Here is an 18,520-nt window from a genome sequence, read left to right as displayed (position 1 = left end):
AGATCAGAGCCCATGTCCCTTAACGAAGTTTCTTCCCAAACGAGCAGTATCGATGATATCGAGGAGAAATCACTTTTTTCAACGTATTTAGATGATATACAGAGAGTGCCTCAAGTCGTTGGAGAAAAAGTGGATGACAAAATTTCTAAAACTTACATGGAAATAGAAAATTTCAGCATGATTTTTGGACGTTTGCCATTTAATAGTGACATTAAACAATTTTATCAAGGTATAAAATTTAAGTCACACCATATCAGTAAACTGGCACAGGTGAAGCGCACATCTTTAAATGCCGAAAATATTAATTCACTCTTAATTGTTAAACTTTATTCTTAATTTGAAAAAAAAAGTTTTAGTTTATATATTTGTCTATTATTTCATGTTCTAATATACACATGTATATAGTTATTTTAATTGTGCGTATATAAATGCATACACATGATAGCGCTCTATCTCTTTCTCCCTTCCTCTTTCACGCTTTGCCTGCGATGAGATGTAGACGCAACAACAAAAGCCTAACGCAACAACAAGAAAAAAGACACTTAGTGCTTCCACTTGGTTCGATTTGCTCAGTGACTGAGGTCAGTTGCTGAGCGTCAAACGACAGTGTCCCCTACAAACTGTTTTCGTGAGAGCGCTTCGTGTGTCTCTCTCAACGAACAGCATAAAACAGAAAACACGAAAGCAGCAAAAATATCTGTTCTGTTCAGAGAGTGAGCGCGTCCGTTTAGTTTTTCTCTGTCTTTTTCCTGAGTAGACAGCAATGAAAATATTGGTTGATCATAATTCGGGAGCTCTGATTATAACAAATTATTTCTTTTGTCATTTCACCAAATAATGAATACCCGAATTTTGTTAGGGTAGACAGCCTGAAAAGTTAGAAAAATCAAAATTTTGTGCGCTGGTTTGATACGAAATCACACGCACACATGCCCCCAAGAACAATGAAGAAAGACGCACACAAGAACAATCCAAGTGCAGACCAACCTTTTTCGTCGCGCTCCTTTCAGCGACTGAGAAACAGAAAGCATTCATTGATAATATAAGCGTAAGATAACCGAACGGTGAGCGTAAGAAAGAGAGTAATATTTCGCTCTGGGGCCTTCTGGGGCCTGTCGCAAGAAATTTGTGCGTCCAATTTCGTTGTATGAAATGGGTTGTCTATATGCTGTATGGTTAGTGGTGGCACACTATTAGACAAAATAATAATACCCTCTGCAAGGGTATATTAAGCCAATGATTATATTCTAAATAATTTTTTTTACCATTTTATTGAAAATTTGATTTAATAAAATTTAGTTATTAGAAATCGATGCGTTAGTTAGCTAAACTCAATAAAAGCGCCATACTACGCTTTATCCAATAGTCAGCTTTCTCCACACCTGATCTCAAATCCACAGCGATTATGAATGGTAAACTCCAAAAGATCGTTTTTTCAAGTTTTCAACAGGCTTAAAATGAATTACAGGAAGAGGGCAAATAAGCTCCATTGGAAGAGGGTCTTGAAGGCATTGATTTTTTCGAAGCCATATTGCACCTTCTAAAAATAGACTCCGTATGTAGACACCGCCTCCTTCTCTAATTATACGAGCTGCAGCTGCATCTTCTTCAACGAATACAAAGAATTCCCAAGACAATTCATCGATAGGTGTTTTAGTAGATCGCGCTGAAGTTTGTAGTACTGCTGTTACAAATCCTGTTGGAAATGTATAAGCAGCTAACCAAAATAATGTCGGAGGGCGCAGTGTTTTTGCCCAAGTGCTAAAATGTGCAACTCTATGTGTTAAGTCTCGGGCCCATGCTGCTAAGGGCTTTAAAGAATTATATGCTAAAAAACAAAAATTATTGAATACCTATTTTGTTATTTCAATATATACCTTTTAACCACTGCAAAGGAACTCGACCCTCAGAGACTGCCAAAAATATATCCTCTAAATCTGAGCTCATAACAACTAATCCCTGGATTCCTCGGCGTAAGTCGCGCAAATGGGTACACATTTCTCCAATAAGTTTATTGTACCTCTCAATTTCTTGAAGCAATACAACCTCTAAGGGAGTTCGATTGATTCCAATTATTTTTGCTGTTTGTTCATAATTGATTTCATCTGGGGTATTAACCAATATCTCTTTTGCTAAATCAGATACTTTTGTCTCCGAATTTTCACTTCCTCCTGAATTTGTTGTTTGTACTTGCATAGATAAAAGGGTCTCAAAAAGCATTCGGGTCTCACCTATAAGTGAGGCAATATCGGCATTAGAATGCTGCCCAAAAGCTTCAGGCTTATCAAAATTTGGAAACATTTGTATTTGATCTAAATAAGTCTGTACATCACCGTCATCAGGTATAAAATAATTTGGGAGTGATGACAATCTGTTAGAATATAAAAAAATGTATTACAGTTCTAAATAACAATCTCTAGTTTTTTTTTTTACCGAAATTTTCTTGACTGTAATGCTTGGTCACAGTAAAACTGGTTAATATAAGTTATTAAAAGACGCCTATCCCAATCATCGGTTACATGTCCCCCATAATTTACTCCAGCTATTAAATATTTAAGAGCCCCCCATGGAGTTTCTTCATACTCATTCAAATATAAAAGAAGTAGTACCTCAGAAACTTCAAAATCTGAATCATTAAAACTATAAATTACATTCCATCCAAGCTGTAAGAACTTCTTTCGTTCAAGTAATATGGTATGAAAGAAACATAGCGCAAAAAGTAATTTTTTGTACTTGCTTGGATCATTACATGTTTCCATATTTTGTTCATTTATATTATTGTAAAGACGCTTCATATTTGCTTTTATTCCACGCGGAGGTTCAGTAGTCATCTTAATGCTTGTTTGCAATATTGATATGGGAAAGTCGGGGTGAGGGCTAGAGCTCAACCAAAGTCGAAATTTTTTATGTAACTTCATGGATTGCATGGTCGTTATCATCTTGTCAAGTGTAGGCATCCAACTTAAAGACAAATGACAATTTGCAAGAAACACCCAATTACCGTCTCTTATTCCATCCATAATAAGCTTAGTTGCAACAGGAGCTTGTCCTTGTCCCAAGCTAAGGGAGAACATTCTCTGCGCCATCTTAACAGATTCAGATAAAGTTATAAGAGATTGTGCTGGGTCAACTCCTGGAGACAACACAAATATAAGTGGAGTTTGAGAAACTGATTCCTCAAAAGTAGCTTTAAGATCCAGAACTGGTGGGTCAACATATCGTGGCCCTAGTTTAGTTATAATAAATTGTGTCATGCAAAAAGTAATTCTATCGGGCCGCAATGAACGTAAGACGCATATCTTTTGAAAATCTGTCAGTTTATCATTCCATTCTCCAACCAGGTCTTCTTGCTCAGGAAAAGTTGTGGCATACCACGCTAAAATTATAATGTTTATAAAAATGTTCCTAATTATTGTGCTTAATTATAGTCATTACCATTCCAAGCTTTGAAGTTTTGTTCAAAAGAATCTATTATTCCATGGAAGCCTGCCACTTTATCCAATTCAGTAATGTTATCCCAGTTTTGTTCACTAATCCACCCTAAAAATAAATAGTAATAAGAAGGAAAATCATACTTTAGAGGAACTGAAGTCTATGTAAAAATAGGTATGTGGCAGTTTTTTGTATCAAAATATAATATAATCAGCACACTTATCCTAGAACAATTTCGTTTGAAAGATTGGTCTTCAAACAATTTTGTTTGAAGATTAAAAAAATTAAAACCGTCATATTGAAGTGTTCAAAATATGAAATCTATATATAGCTTTAAGACTGAGTTGCAACTAAAAATTCATATAAAGGAAAATGTTCAAAAATTCATTCCAGTGACTGTAAGAGATAATGCTTTAGGATTTGGCATGGAGATTTGCACCTACAAATCAAAAACAGCCAAATTGGATAGTTTTTAGAGCAGTTATATACCGATCCCTACTGAATCGGTAGTATTACCGTATGTTTGTTCTTTTGTTTAGCCCAAGCGCAAAACTACCCAACAAAAATTTGTTGCTAAGAATCCTTACAGTTAATCCTTTAAAGGTTAGCTTAACTGTTGGTGAAAGTATAACTGGGTAATAGGTATAATATAGTCGACTATAGCCGTCCTTGGGCCATCTTTGAAGACAATTTTCTTTTTTTTACCCTTGCAGAGGGAATTATAATTTGGGTCAAAAGTGTGCAACCCAGTGAAGGAGACATCTCCGACCCTATAAAGTATATATATTCTTGATCAGGATCACCTCCTGAGCTGATATGAGCATGTCCGACTGTCCGTCTGTCTGTCTGTTTCTATGCGAACTTTAAGTTATCGACTTGAAACTTGGCACACACCCTTCTTTCCTTTGCACGCAGTATATAAGTCAGAACGACCGGGACCGTCCGATTTTATGCTAAAGCTGCCATATAACTGATTGATCGGCAAGGCCGTAAATTTGGTGTTTTTGGAGTTAGATAGTTCAAATTTTATACGAGAGCTATTTTTAACAAAATGTTACGACACGCCAAATTTCATAACGACTATATCTTATAGCTGCCATATAACGGAACGATCGGAAATGGTTTTTGTTAGAACTACCAACTTTAATATTTTTGAAGATAGAAGTTTGGTACTTTTTTTTTAGATTTTTTATTATAATAAATTGGGTTATATTATCATATTCTCATAAGAATGGCCAACTATATCCGATGTTTGCGATATATATACGGTTTTAACACCAAAGGTACATCAACTTCGGCTCCGCCCGAAGTTAGCTTTCCTTTCTTGTTTAGAATGAGTTTTAAATGTAAACTTTCTGTCCGTCTGTCTATTTGTTTCTATGAGAACTGGTCACTCGGCTTTTAAGCTATCGACTTGAAACTTGGAACACATCCTTCTTTCCTTTGCACGCCGTATATAAGTCGGAACGACCGGGATCGGACGACTATATTCTATAGCTGCCATATAACAGATTGATCGGAAATGTAATGTTATGTTTTAAATGTTGTAATAAATACCCAAGTCCTGATGCTTGTCCAGGACTAGCTGATCAATTTCTGCATTCGTGCGATTATAGCCGCTGAGACCAAAACAGACTCTAGAAGTCTCACGGTTTTGTTGATGACATCTTCGCTGTGGTATAAGTGTGGTACAAGCTCAATGTGCGTGTTGTGGAAGTGTTCCATCAGGATGATTTGTGGTGATTTAAAAAAAATCGGGTATACAGAGAGCAGAGCGGATGGTAGTCACGGAGTTTATGTACGCTTAGGAGTACGCCCTTTTTATGTTAGGGCCCAAAAGGGCACCTTTTTCTCGAAGGCTTACAGATTTCAGGGATTTAGCAACCAAGGCAACTGCTATGACCTATGAAAAAGTATCAGGTTAATCAGCATGGGTCAAAGGTTTATCAGGTCAAGCTTCTCAAAATATCTGTTTGGTCATTTAGATTTTTTAATGACCTTAATTCGCACCAAATTACAAAGACGTATTAATTTGGTTTAATTAAGTTTAATTTCAAGTTTGTTTATGTGAGGGGCCGTAGGTCCGCCGCTCAGCTGAACGTAAGAGCGCATCCGCGCTCGCCCCTCTATGCACTCTCGCTCTCTCGTCGGCCGTCATCGATCGTCCGTTTATTCTTCTAAGTTAAGTTTTTAGTCTTATGTAAGCAGCGAATAAAGCTGCATGCGTATAACCCGAAAACGCACCTATTTCATTTTTTTCCGGAACCTTTTGCGGAAGCAACGCCCCTACAACATTTTGGTCCTTCGAGCAATATAATTCCTGGATCTTCTACCAGCAGTTCCCGGCATTGTTCCGCCAAAAAAAAAAGTACATTTTTCCGTCTCCGTCTCTCTGCCGGTCTTTAACAGTGGTCCGAACATGAAATTTCGTTCATACTGCTGAAAGATTTTTTTTTTTTTTCTACCGTGTCAACTCCAAGTCCGAGTTTTCCGACAACACGGCAGTTTGTGTTTTTCTAAAAACCCTACAAATTTTTCCATCCGGCTCCGTTTAATGTGCCTCGCCACATTCCTCGCCGTTTTTGGCCTCTCCGTTATCCATTCGCTCGCCAACGGTCGAGACATATGTGCATGCATACCCACATACATTGTTTTTACTGCAATTAATCCGCAAAAGAAAATTCGCAAATGAACAGTGAAAGTGTGTGGTGGAAAAAAAAGGGCATAATTAATATTGGCCAGCCGGTGTGAAGTGGTTCCGGTAATTTCCAAATTCACCGAACAGTCCGCCGCTGACGTAATAATTGTTTTTCTTCCCCAATTTTTTACACCACATAAATTTTCCGTTCCCCCAGTTACATATTATCGACGCTCCATTCTGCCAACATATGCCCACATGCCCTTACATATATCCGTACCTGCATGCTTTTCACTTATGAATTTTATAAACTATATTTTCAAACTCTGCATTTGCTTTCGGCTTTGTCTTTGGCTCTGAGGTCCGATCTCGGTTCCCAATAACCAAATCAAAATCAAAAGTAAACATCAGCTTCCCTCCGAAGCCCAATCAATTACGCCTTTTGCGTTTAAAGTACCCAACAAATTGCATCGATCAGCTTAATCGAATTTCACAATAAGAGGCGACATTTTTATCTTAAGCCTCTAAACTAAACACAACTCATGGCCGAGGTTCTTTGGATAAGATTTAGAAATAAGAAGTCAGTCCTATTTTGATCGAGACTGCGAACGGTTGACGGAAAATAATTAAGAATAAAAAGTGTCTTGTAATAATTAAGTTTAATAAACCAAGGATTAACACCAAGTTTTATAATTTAAAAAAAAAGGTAAAATTTTTTAATTGACCGACAAACAGCAAAGTTAACTGGCGCCCAACTCGTGGGGCCGCGTCACATAAAGCTCCAAAAAATTGTTTAATAAAAAATAAGTTAAACATAAACGGAACTCGCGCGGTCAACAACTCAACATTTTTGGTGGAAAAATTAAAACATTCACCAAACGACACTACCAAGTGACAGTGATTGTTAACAACAAAGTAAATACAAAATAATTAATGAAATAATCCATAAAGAGTGAATTAAAACAAAGGTGGACCGAAATTTTAAACCAAACAATTACAAGAACACAAAATTAATAAATCAACGCACAAAAAAAAACAAACAAAAACAAATAAAACGACAACTCGCTCCAACAAGAAAAACCAAGGAAGGAAGGCAGGACATTCTCATTAAAACGACAACTCGCTCCAACAAAGAAAAACCAAGGAAGGAAGACTGGACATTCTCTTTCCATTTATCAACTGTATCCAGGAAGGACTATCAACCACCAACCACACAGAAGAAAGACCCCAAACGGGACAATATCGTGAGGAATTAATTTAAAATAATACAAAATTAAAGATTATTAATTAAGATCAGGGAATTTGAGAAAAATAATATAAGATTTATATATTGCCAAAAAGTAAGATTCGCGATTTAACAAATAATAATAGAATAAATCTGGAAGATTTGATAAATAGCTTTGGTGAATTAAATTTAACCATGGCAACCGGAGGTTCAGCACCAAATTTTTCTGTAGGCAGTGTAGCCACAGCCGGCCGTTTAACAGTGGAATTGATAAACAGATTAATAATCGCTCAATTGAATGAAGTTAGCAGGAAAGTAGAATGTTTAGAAGGAAGGCTAGCCACAGAAGCAAAAACTGTGGAAGATTATAAAATACAAACATTTACCCAGCTTTAAAATGCGATACAACACTTGAAGTGGTAAAATCCTTACCAAATTTCACAGGGGAACCAACACAGTATGTAGGTTGGGGGGAAGCTGCAGAAACTGTAATGAGACTCTATAAAATTAAAAGTGAACTATATTTTATCGCCTTAACAATTTTATGAAATAAAATTATGGGAGCTGCCCATGATGCTCTTACCAATCATGGCACAGTTCTCGAGTATCAGAACTATCAATCAATACATGTTCTCGAGTCAGAACTAAGTATGACAAGGACGAATGACAATTACTGAGTACTATAACGAAGTCAATAAAAAAATGACCTTACTATAAGCAAAACCATAATGACATACGGAAAGGACAGTGTAATTACGAAAGAATCAAACAATTCAATAAGGAGAAATGCTCTACGAGTATTTATATCCGGACTTAATGGATCTATTTCAGAAACTCTTTTCTCATTAAATCCACCAGAATTGCCCAATGCTATGGCAAAGGTCCAAGAATTAGAACCAAACAACTTCCGTGCTCAATTCGTAAATAGGTTTAATGGATTAAAAAATGAAAGTAAATATCGGGGAAACAACTTACGATTTGATCAAATACGACAAAATAATAATACCACTAAAATGGGAAATAATTTTAATCATAACCAAAATTACAATTGGCCACAAAAGGGAAATTTTTGGCAAAATAATAATCAAAATAATAGTCAAAAGCTATCGAGCCAATGGATGTTGATCCACCGATTCAACTCCAGAATAAATCTAATAACAATCGGCAGCCGAGCCAAAATTGGCAGGCAAATAGTAACCAAGGAAGATATAATAATTGGCAGGCAAAAGATAATCAAGGTAGATACAATAATAATTATTATCAAAATAAAAATCGTTCAAATTTCTATAGCTCAAATCAAAATAGAGAGCACACTCAAACTCAAAAAAAGGAATCAGATGGAACAGAAAGTCAGCCAGCTAATAAAGTAACCAGATTAAATAATATTAATGAAGACCATTTTTTAGACCAGACCCCTTCAGAGGAATGCCTTATTTAAATAGGATAGATCGAAAAACCAAGAAGCAGCTAAAAGTTTTAATAGCTACAGGAGCCACTGCTTGTTGCATAAAAAGGGGAATTTATGAAAATAAAAACGAGCTACCAATATACAAAAAGTTAACAACAGTTTATGGCTACTCAATTATTAGGTATTACCATATTATAAATATATTTGAAACAATGCAATTATTTTATGAGATCGAAGGTTTAGAATCTGCTATTCTAATTGGATTCAATTTATTAAGAAAAATTGGAGCTATAATAAATAAAGATAAGGGAATCTTGGAATATAATGGGAAACAGGAGAAGTTAAAATATTATGATAATGAGGAGAAAAATGAAATACGTTTAATTGAAGAGAACAATATTCTTCCGTTAAAAGAATTTATTATAAAAAAGTATTTTCTGTAGAAAATAAAGTACCCGGTACAATATTAGGATGATGCAATGCACGCTTGTATAGTCCTAAGAAATAGAGAATAAGAAATTATGTATAACAACTTTCGAAACTTACGAAAAGTACAGTTATACAAGAAACTGCTTAATAAACGGATGGAGCAAGGGCAGAGCATGACGATCTACATAAGTGAATTTGTGGAAATTCTGGATTGACTAACTGGAGTTGGAATAGACATAAACGACGAACTTCGCACTATCGTTTTGCTATCAAGTCTTCCAGAGCAATTTGAACATTTCGTGGTCGCTATGGAAACACGAGATCAGTTACCTTCGTTCGAAATTCTCACCATAAAGTTAAAGGAGGAGAGCGAAAGAAAAGGAATAACAGAGGAACGAGTCGACACTAAAGCATTTGCTGCAATTCACAAGCACAACTCACAGACAAAAACGTATGGACAGAAGAAACGAAAAAATATCGTTTGTTTCAAGTGTGGTGAGCAAGGGCACATTAAGTCCCAGTGTCCAAGAGAGGGTGAGGGAGATTATCGTATGGAATCAAGAAGTATGGTGAATCGACAAAGCAGCCTGTTGCACGCCGGTGACGTCAACAAAATTGACAATTCAACATGGTGCTTGGATAGTGGCGCAACAAGCCATATGTGTTGCGCAAGAGAGCTATTTACAAAGTTTGAGAAGCACACTGAACAGATCGGACTGGCCGATGCTGGTTTCCTTCAAGCAAAAGGTATAGGTGACGTCAAGATACAGACAGGCCAGTGCATGTTGACACTAAAAGATGTTCTCTACGCTCCGAAGATGACCGGAAATTTCTATTCCGTAAGCAGTGCTGTCCAGAACAGGTGCAAGGTGACCTTTGACATAGAGAATGCCAAGGCGATGCAAGATGGAGAATGCATAGTGAAAGCCAAAAAGATTGGCAACTTGTACTTCTTTGAAGGTGGCCGAAGTAAATGTTTTGCCATGTCAGCTGTTGATTGAATTTTGCTACACAAGAGATACGGACATATTAATTTCTCTAGCTATAAAGAGATGGTATCCAAAGGGATAGTTCGAGGAATAGATAATATTCGGTTGCCAGAGAATATTAATTGCAAAACGTGTATGGTTAGCAAAATCCATGTTCAACCTTTTCCATCTGCAACGAGTAATCGGGCTAAGGAGCTTTTGGATCTGATACACGCAGATGTTTGTGGACCTTTTCCAACACCATCCCTCGGAGGTTCCAAGTATTTTCTGACGTTCATTGACGATAAGTCCAGGAGGATTTTTATTTATTTCCTGCATGGAAAGAACGAGGTGCTATCTAAATTCATCGAATTCAAAAATCTGGTGGAACGGCAGACAGGAAGAAGATTGAAATGCCTGCGGAGTGATAATGGCGGAGAATTTGTCAATAAACAGTTTGACGAATGTCTAAAGCAGCATGGAATCGACAGACAGCTAACAATAGCGTATACTCCCCAGCAAAATGGAGTTGCGGAACGGGCAAATCGTACGCTAGTGGAGATGTCAAGATGCCTTCTGGTCCAGGCGGGACTGGGAGATCGTTTTTGGGCAGAAGCTGTCAATACTTCGGTTTTTCTGCGAAATCGTTCCCCTACCAGCGCATTAGAGAGTATGACTCCTATGGAAGCGTGGACGGGTAAGAGACCTTATGCAAAACATCTAAAGGTTTTTGGATCTCTTGCAGTTGCTCTGGACAAGGGTCCGAGGAAGGGCAGCAAATTTCAACCTAAGGGAAAGGACTACATTATGGTTGGGTATTCTGTTGCAGCCAAAGGTTATCGACTGTATGACCCATCAACTGGACAATTGGTCGAAAAACGGGATGTATTATTTGATGAACATCATGACGTGGCATCCAAGGATGATACTGTGACGATCGAGCTGGAGGACCTGGAGGAGGACCGTCAGCAGCAGGGACTCGGAGATGCAGAAGTCGTTTCTGACTCATCCATCGACGCCGACAGCTCCGATGATAGCACGGATCAGTACGAGAGTGCTGAAGAAAAGGGTGAGCATGTCGAGGAGGAGGCACGCAGGGGCCCCGGCCGCCCTAAGATCATTCGGACTGGAAAACCTGGACGTCCAAAGAAGCAGTACAATATCCTAGGCGCCCTGATTTCGGAAAATGTTACGATTCCGTTAACTTGCAAAGAGTCGCTGGAGAGTAAAATGCAAGGAGTGGCGTGAAGCCATGGAAAGAGAATATGATTCTCTGGTTGCCAACCAGACTTGGCAAGTCACTGATTTACCCAAAAATCAGCGAGCCATTGGATGCAAGTGGGTGTTCAACGTGAAGCGTGATAAAAATGGCCAAATAGAACGTTTCAAGGCTCGACTGGTAGCAAAAGGATGCGCTCAGCAGTTTGGCGTAAATTACCAAGAAACATTTTCGCCAGTATGCCGATTGGAGAGTGTTCGCTTTATTATAGCACTGGCGGCGGAGCTTAAGCTACATCTTCATCAAATGGATGTATGCACCGCGTATCTCAACAGCGATCTGAGTGAGACGGTCTACATGAAGCAGCCGGAAGGTACTCAGATGAATCGAATCCTGACAAAGTATTGCTTTTGAAGAGAGCAATATATGGCTTGAAACAATCAGGAAGGGCCTGGAACGAGAAGCTAAATGGCGTATTGGTCAATATGGGATTCGTTGCCTGTGATAACGAACCATGTTTGTACAAACATTGTGGCGAAGGTATTCTTGTACTAATCCTAGTATATTTTGACGATATAATTATAGCTTGCCAATCGCACGAGGATTTGCTGAAAATCAAGAGCAGCATCTCACAATCATTCGAGTGTGTTGACAAGGCAACTTAACCATTTCCTGGGCATGGAAATCGAACGAGACGGTGATCTTGGAGCAATTACTTTGGGACATACGCAATATATCAAGGATCTTTTGCATACCCATGGATGTGATTTTTGCAAGTCGGCGAAGACACCTTTGGATGCTGGTTTCCAAGTAGTCTGTACAAGCCCTCAATGCAAAAAAGTGGATCCCACTACGTATCAGTCCATAGTAGGAGAGCTTACGTGGCTAGCTCTTACAACAAGGCCAGACATATTGCATTCGGTGTCAAAATTGGCACAGCGGAATCAAAACCCGCATGCTGAACACATGGCTGGCATAAAGCACATCTTTAGATACCTCTCATTTACGATTGACATGAAACTACACTATCGGCAATGTGGTCAGTCGTTCTGTGGATACGTGGATGCGGATTGGGCAGGCGATAGGCTTGACAGGAAATCATATACTGGTTACATCTACTTGTTAGCAGGTGGTCCGATTTCTTGGCTTTCGGAAAAGCAGCGAAGTGTGGCGTTAAGCAGTACCGAGGCGGAATACATGGCACTTTCGGCGGCATTTAAGGAGGCGATAGTCATGCGAAGGCTGATTATGGAGATCGGTTGCGGAGACAACGACACCCCGATCGACGTGTATGGGGATAATCTGAGTGCGCAGGCTTTAACCAAGAATCCTGTTCATCATTCCAGAACGAAGCACATTGATATACGTTATCATTTTGTTAGAGAAGTTGTAAAGGAAGGGCAAGTTTTGTTGAAATACAAATGTACAACTGAAATGATTGCAAATATTTTGACAAAAAATCTTCCTAAAACAAAACGCGAAGAGTTTACAAAAATGTTTAATTTGTTTTGATAATAATTCTTTGTAAACATGCTTGCATTGAGGAAGGGTGTAGAAAATAAAGTACCCGGTAAATTATTAGGATGATGCATACACGCTTGTATAGTCCTAAGAAATAGAGAATAAGAAATTATGTATAACAACTTTTTCATTTTTCCTTCGCATACATTTTCAGTCACAATTAAAGTTCCGAAGCATACACACGGTTTTCTGATTTTGGTGGCTTCGAATTCTGCCGCTCAATATTTTCATGATAATGGTAGCGAAAACACAGATTCATTATTTGTTGAAATTAGTGAGAAAAGCTTTGGAATTAAAAATCTCGAGAACGACGACGTATAAATATCCGTCAACAAAAATAAAAATATCTTAGGAACTAAAAATCCTGAGAACGCCGACGTAGAAATATCCGTCAATAAAAATACAAAATATCTTGGGAACAAAAAATCCTGAGAACGCCGACGTAGAAATATCCGTCAATAAAAATAAAAATATCTTGGGAATTAAAAATCCTGAGAACGCCGACGTAGAAGTATCCATTAACAAAAATAAAAATATCTTGGGAACTAAAAATCCTGAGAACGCCAACTTAGAAATATCCGTCAATAAAAATAAAAATATCTTGGGAATTAAAAATCCAGAGAGTCCCGACGAAGTAAATACCATCAAAAATCAAATAAATAATATAAGTACCGACCAATTAGGCGGATTGAGGGAAAAGATAGTTCACTATATTGAAAAGGAGCATTCCAAGATAAATATGCAAATTCCTTTTAGAACAGACATAAAGGGGGAAATAAATCTTATCCACGATAGGCCAATATACGAGAAGCAATATCCGTATGCTCTATCTGTTAACGACTTCGTGAATAGCGAAATCAGAAGAATGTTATCAGAAAAAATAATAAGCCCTAGCAGAAGCCCTTACAATTCACCACTTCTGGTAGTCCCAAAGAAGGGAGAGAATCAAGACGGAAGCCGTAAATTAAGACTCGTCATTTTTTTTTTTTTTTTTTTTTTTTTTTTCGCGGTCTTTCAGAATTTGGAAATGGCTTGTGCATCAATAAGAGCATCAGCTAGCATTCCTGTATTCATCATAAAGCTTAGAGGCCCAGACGACCGAGGGGCGCTCAAGAAACGATTTGTTAGAGTATATTAAGTTATTTGTTAATTATTAAGCTAAGAGGAGTTAGTAAGGAAATTTAAAATTCTATATTTTAAATTAGAGGGACAGGAAAGAGATAGTATAGAGTATATACGATTGTAGTTCGAACATAATACCCTAAAAGGGTCATGCAGTGCATATGTCGAACTACAACGGCTAAGGAACAGAGGACTAAAGTTTCGAGTCCTTCTATTAGGAATGTTGAAATTTAAGCGTGTTAGTAAATGCTGGCTATCTACATCCCCGTTGATAAGGTTTTGCAGAAAAACTACACCGAGCATTGTCCTACGATTTGTTAAGCTAGGTAAGTTAATAAGTAAAGTCTGCTACTGTAGGATGGAAGCTGAAGATTTGCATCCCAGTATAGACCTCTAAGTGCAAATATTAAAAAGTTCTTTTGTACGGATTCTATGCGGTCCTGATGTACTCCTTATTGGGGACTCCAGACACATGAACCGTACCAAAGAAATGACCAATGTTTTGGTTATACAGGGGTCATTAAATTCTTTGACCTCCTTTTAATGAAACCAAGGACTCCTTTAGCCTTATTAACCATTAAGGAAATATGGTCGGCAAATTTAAGTTTGATATCTAATAGGATGCGGAGATCATTAACCTGGGTTAATTTTTCTAAGGCAATCCCATTAATTGAATACGTAGCTTGCAGAGGGCAAGAACGGTTAAAAGACATATTCTTGCATTTTGATCCATTAAGTATTAAATCATTAGCCAAACACCATTTTTGAAAGTTATCAAGGTCAGACTGAAGACTGCATTGGGCAGAGATGGATTTATACTGAAGACAAAGCTTTACATCATCTGCATACATAAGAACTAGAGAGTTCGTTAAAGCAGGGGGCAAGTCGTTTATAAAAAGCGTAAATAATAACGGGCCAAGATGACTTCCTTGAGGGACGCCGGATGTAGCACGGACCAGACGGGACTGTATGTTTTTAAATAAGACTCTTTGTGTCCTTCCATCTAGATAGCTGGAGATCCACGTTAAGAGGTCTTTAGGAAAACCCAGCATATTCAGTTTACTCAACAAAAGTGAGTGATTAACTGAATCAAATGCTTTGCTGAAGTCTGTGTAAATTACATCGGTTTGATATCCCTTACAAAAGCCGTCTATGACAAAGGATGTCAACTCCAATAAGTTTGTGGTGGTGGAGCGACGCTTAATAAAGCCATGCTGACAAGGAGTGATGATCGAAGAGCAAAGGTGTTGCAAATGAGGGGTAATTAATTTTTCAAATAACTTTGGAATTGCCGACAACTTAGAGATGCCTCTGTAGTTGGCAGCCTCGGCCTTTTTCCCCTTTTATGTAGGGGAATTATAAATGATTCCTTCCACTTAAGGGGAAAAATCGAGGTTTCCAAAGATAAGTTGAAAAGTCTTAGAAGAGGTTTGCACAGAGCCCTGGCGCAGTATTTTAGCACACAGCCTGGTACTCCGTCGGGGCCTGGCGAATAAATGGGTTTTACCCTTAAAAGACCAGATAATAAGTTGCTCTCAGAAAAAGACGGACAGAAAATAAGATTTGCTGCTTGAATGTTATATGCATAAGGCTGATCAGTCAATTTAGGAGGAGAATAAGTTGTTTGAAAAAATTCTGCGAATAGATCGGCAATGGCCTGATCCGAAGTCGCAGAGGAATTTTCAAACATAAGCAGAGGTGAAAAAGATACGTGTTTACGCTTAGGTTTACAAAATCATAAAACTGCTTTGGATCCTGAGTAAATTGAATCCGGCAGCGGTCAATATAATTCCTATAACATTCAGCGTTATGCACGGTAAAATTCGACCGAGCTAGTAGGTATCTTGAGAAATCAACACTACTGCAGGTTTTTTTATATTTAAGTAAAAGCTTATTTTTTTTATTTTTTAGGTTAGTGAGGGACCTTGTATACCAAGGAGGATTTGTTGAAGCGGACGGATGTTCCAAGGCACACATGAGTCAAAAAATGTATTTAAAGTAAATAAAATTTTTCTAAAGTGACATTAAGATCAGTGCACGCCAAAGTATCAGACCAGTCAAATGTATCGATAAGGCTATTAAGTTTGTGAAAATCAGCTTTACGGAAACAGCGAATCTTATTTACCACGCTCGGAGACATCTGATCGATACCAGGAGTGGTTTCGATTGAGATCTCCAGCGTGGGGTGATATGGATCCTCTGGGGTTGAAAGGGGAAAAGCTCTGGAGAGAGCGGTACCATCTGGATCAGATACAAAACATAAGTCTAAGAGCCGACCTAGCGAATTTCTAACATGATTGATCTGACCTAGGGACATGTCAAACATGCCAGCGGTGAAGTCATGGTAAGTTATAAGTGACAAAGATGGTGAGTTATCGACGTTGGACCACTTGAATTCTGGGATATTAGAGACGTATCGAATAGCGGACAAATGCTGCCAATATGTGGGCGGTTCAGACATAGGAGGTATATATGAACATGTAATGTATAAAGCTTTCACGGACATAGTGATTTTAACGCAAATAAATTCTATGTCACCAAACTCTTGGGATTTCACCTCTTCAGAAGCAAAAGTAGAGTCTACCGAAATGAGGACTCCACCTCCTCTTCGCTGAGATCGATCCCGTCTAAAAGTGGTGTACTTACTTGGAAAAACTTCGGAGCTAAAGATCTCCGGATTTAACCAAGTTTCTGTAAATGCTATTATATGGGATGCAAAGAAAGAACTATCAGAATATAGCTTGGGGAGTTTGCTACGTAGCCCCCTAGTATTCTGATAGGTAAGAGTTAGTGAGGAAATTAGTTTTTTGGGTTAGAGGCCAAAGAAGAGGTGGAGGGTTGGTCAGTGGTTCCGATATTGGGAAGTCTCACTCCCACTGGTTTATTAACTTTTTTTTTAACGGAACTAGGCTGATGTTCTTGGACGAAAAGATTCTCTGGCCAAAAACTGGGAGAACAAATCGTCTTGAACATCAGCGCGGGCACACGAATCTTGAAAGAAGACGTGCGCCTTGTATAATTGTATTTAAATTTTTGTATGTCCTCCACCTTTATATCGGCTTTAGTTTTGGCTTTGATATAAGCCGAGATATCAATCTCTGAAGTATCAGGGGCAAGCCGAGAAACAAATATATGTTTCGATGGAGGAATCACCTGTAAGGGTTTTGGTGTCGCAGGTACAAGAACTGCAGCATCAGTCGGTGCCGGTGGTCCGGACTGTGGAATACCCTTTTGGGTGACCCTAATGGGGGGTTTCGTTCCCTAGGACCTGTGGCATCACTTGAAGGGGTGCCATGGCGGACGTATCGGACAATTGCTCATTATCCCTGAGAAATTCTGACGAATTTTTCTCAGTTAAGGCCCTTGGGGTGGCCAGAGTTATGAGCGGCTGCATTAATGTCGGCTGAGCTGGCTGAGGCGGATCAGAAACAGCGGATTTCTTACGCTTAGGGGACTCATTTAGCAGCTGAAGGCCACTAAATTGAGTGTCAAGCGCACAGAGCTGGTCATTGATTTTACGAAAACCAGTGATCAGCTCTTTAAATCCCTTCTGCGTCTCTCTCATGAACGACCTCATTTCGCCTTGCACAGCACGACAATTTTCGCAACAATAATGTATCCCAGACCTACGGGAAATGGCATCCGAAACTGATGCAGTGAAACCGGCACACTTGGCGTGCACGACGTTTTCACATAACCAGCAATGGATACTAGGCTGGGATGTGGAAATCGTCTTGTTGCAAGACTTAATGGCACAGACCAGTTTAAATTCCATTTTGTTTATTATTATTATTTTTTTTTTTTTAATTTAATAAGACAAAAATTAATATTTAAAAAGTTAAAAAACACAATACCTTGAACCACTGTGCCAAACAAGAAGCCGAAGCGGGAGCTTTGAAAGAGTGCACAAGAGAAATGCAGAAAATATAGATAGATAAGCCGGGGAAGAAGCAGAGCTGAGCTATGCTTGGAATAGAATTTAGACAAATTATTAATTCGATTCCAAATATACCAAAGCACTCGCGAAGCGATACGGTTTAGGCTTTAAGATTGTTATGATTCACAAGATTAATTCACAAAGTATGTAAACACCGGTTTACCAATATTTATCAAAAACTTGATTATAAAAAATTAAATGAAAGTACTATACCTGACAGGTACCCAATGCAAGACCCATCAGTAATTCTATGAAATTTGGGAAAAGCAAGATATTTTTCAACAATAGATTTAGAGTCAGGATTTCATCAGATACTAATGAAAGAATCTGATGACGAAAAAATAGCTTTTTCAATAAATATTGGAAAGTACGAATTTTTAAGAATGTCATTTGGATTAACGAATGCACCAAGAATCTTTGAAAGAAAGCAATGGGCGATATTCTAAAAGAACAAATAGGGAAAACATGTCATGTCTATATGGACGAAATTATAATATTCTCAAACTCAATTGAACAACACTATACAGATCTAAACGAAATTATAAATATATTATTGAGGGCAAACATGAAAATCTCTTTAGAAAAATCCAAGTTTTTCAAACGCGAAACCCGTTTTCTAGG

The 18,520-nt window shown here is 38.2% G+C and overlaps 1 long non-coding RNA gene across 1 annotated transcript; it reads right to left on the bottom strand.

The window, feature by feature from the left end:
- Positions 1-1,416: 1,416 nt before the first annotated feature.
- LOC138927442 (uncharacterized) lies at positions 1,417-3,545 on the bottom strand. The gene is made up of 4 exons (XR_011443935.1): positions 3,436-3,545; positions 2,434-3,376; positions 1,878-2,371; positions 1,417-1,828 (listed from the first exon to the last, which is right to left on the bottom strand). It is a non-coding gene; the product is annotated as an uncharacterized lncRNA (long non-coding RNA).
- Between the last annotated feature and the right edge of the window lie 14,975 nt (positions 3,546-18,520).

Source organism: Drosophila bipectinata, unplaced genomic scaffold, assembly GCF_030179905.1.
Source record: "Drosophila bipectinata strain 14024-0381.07 unplaced genomic scaffold, DbipHiC1v2 scaffold_250, whole genome shotgun sequence".
NCBI lineage: Eukaryota > Metazoa > Arthropoda > Insecta > Diptera > Drosophilidae > Drosophila > Drosophila bipectinata.
This window is presented reverse-complemented; position numbering and strand designations above follow the sequence as displayed.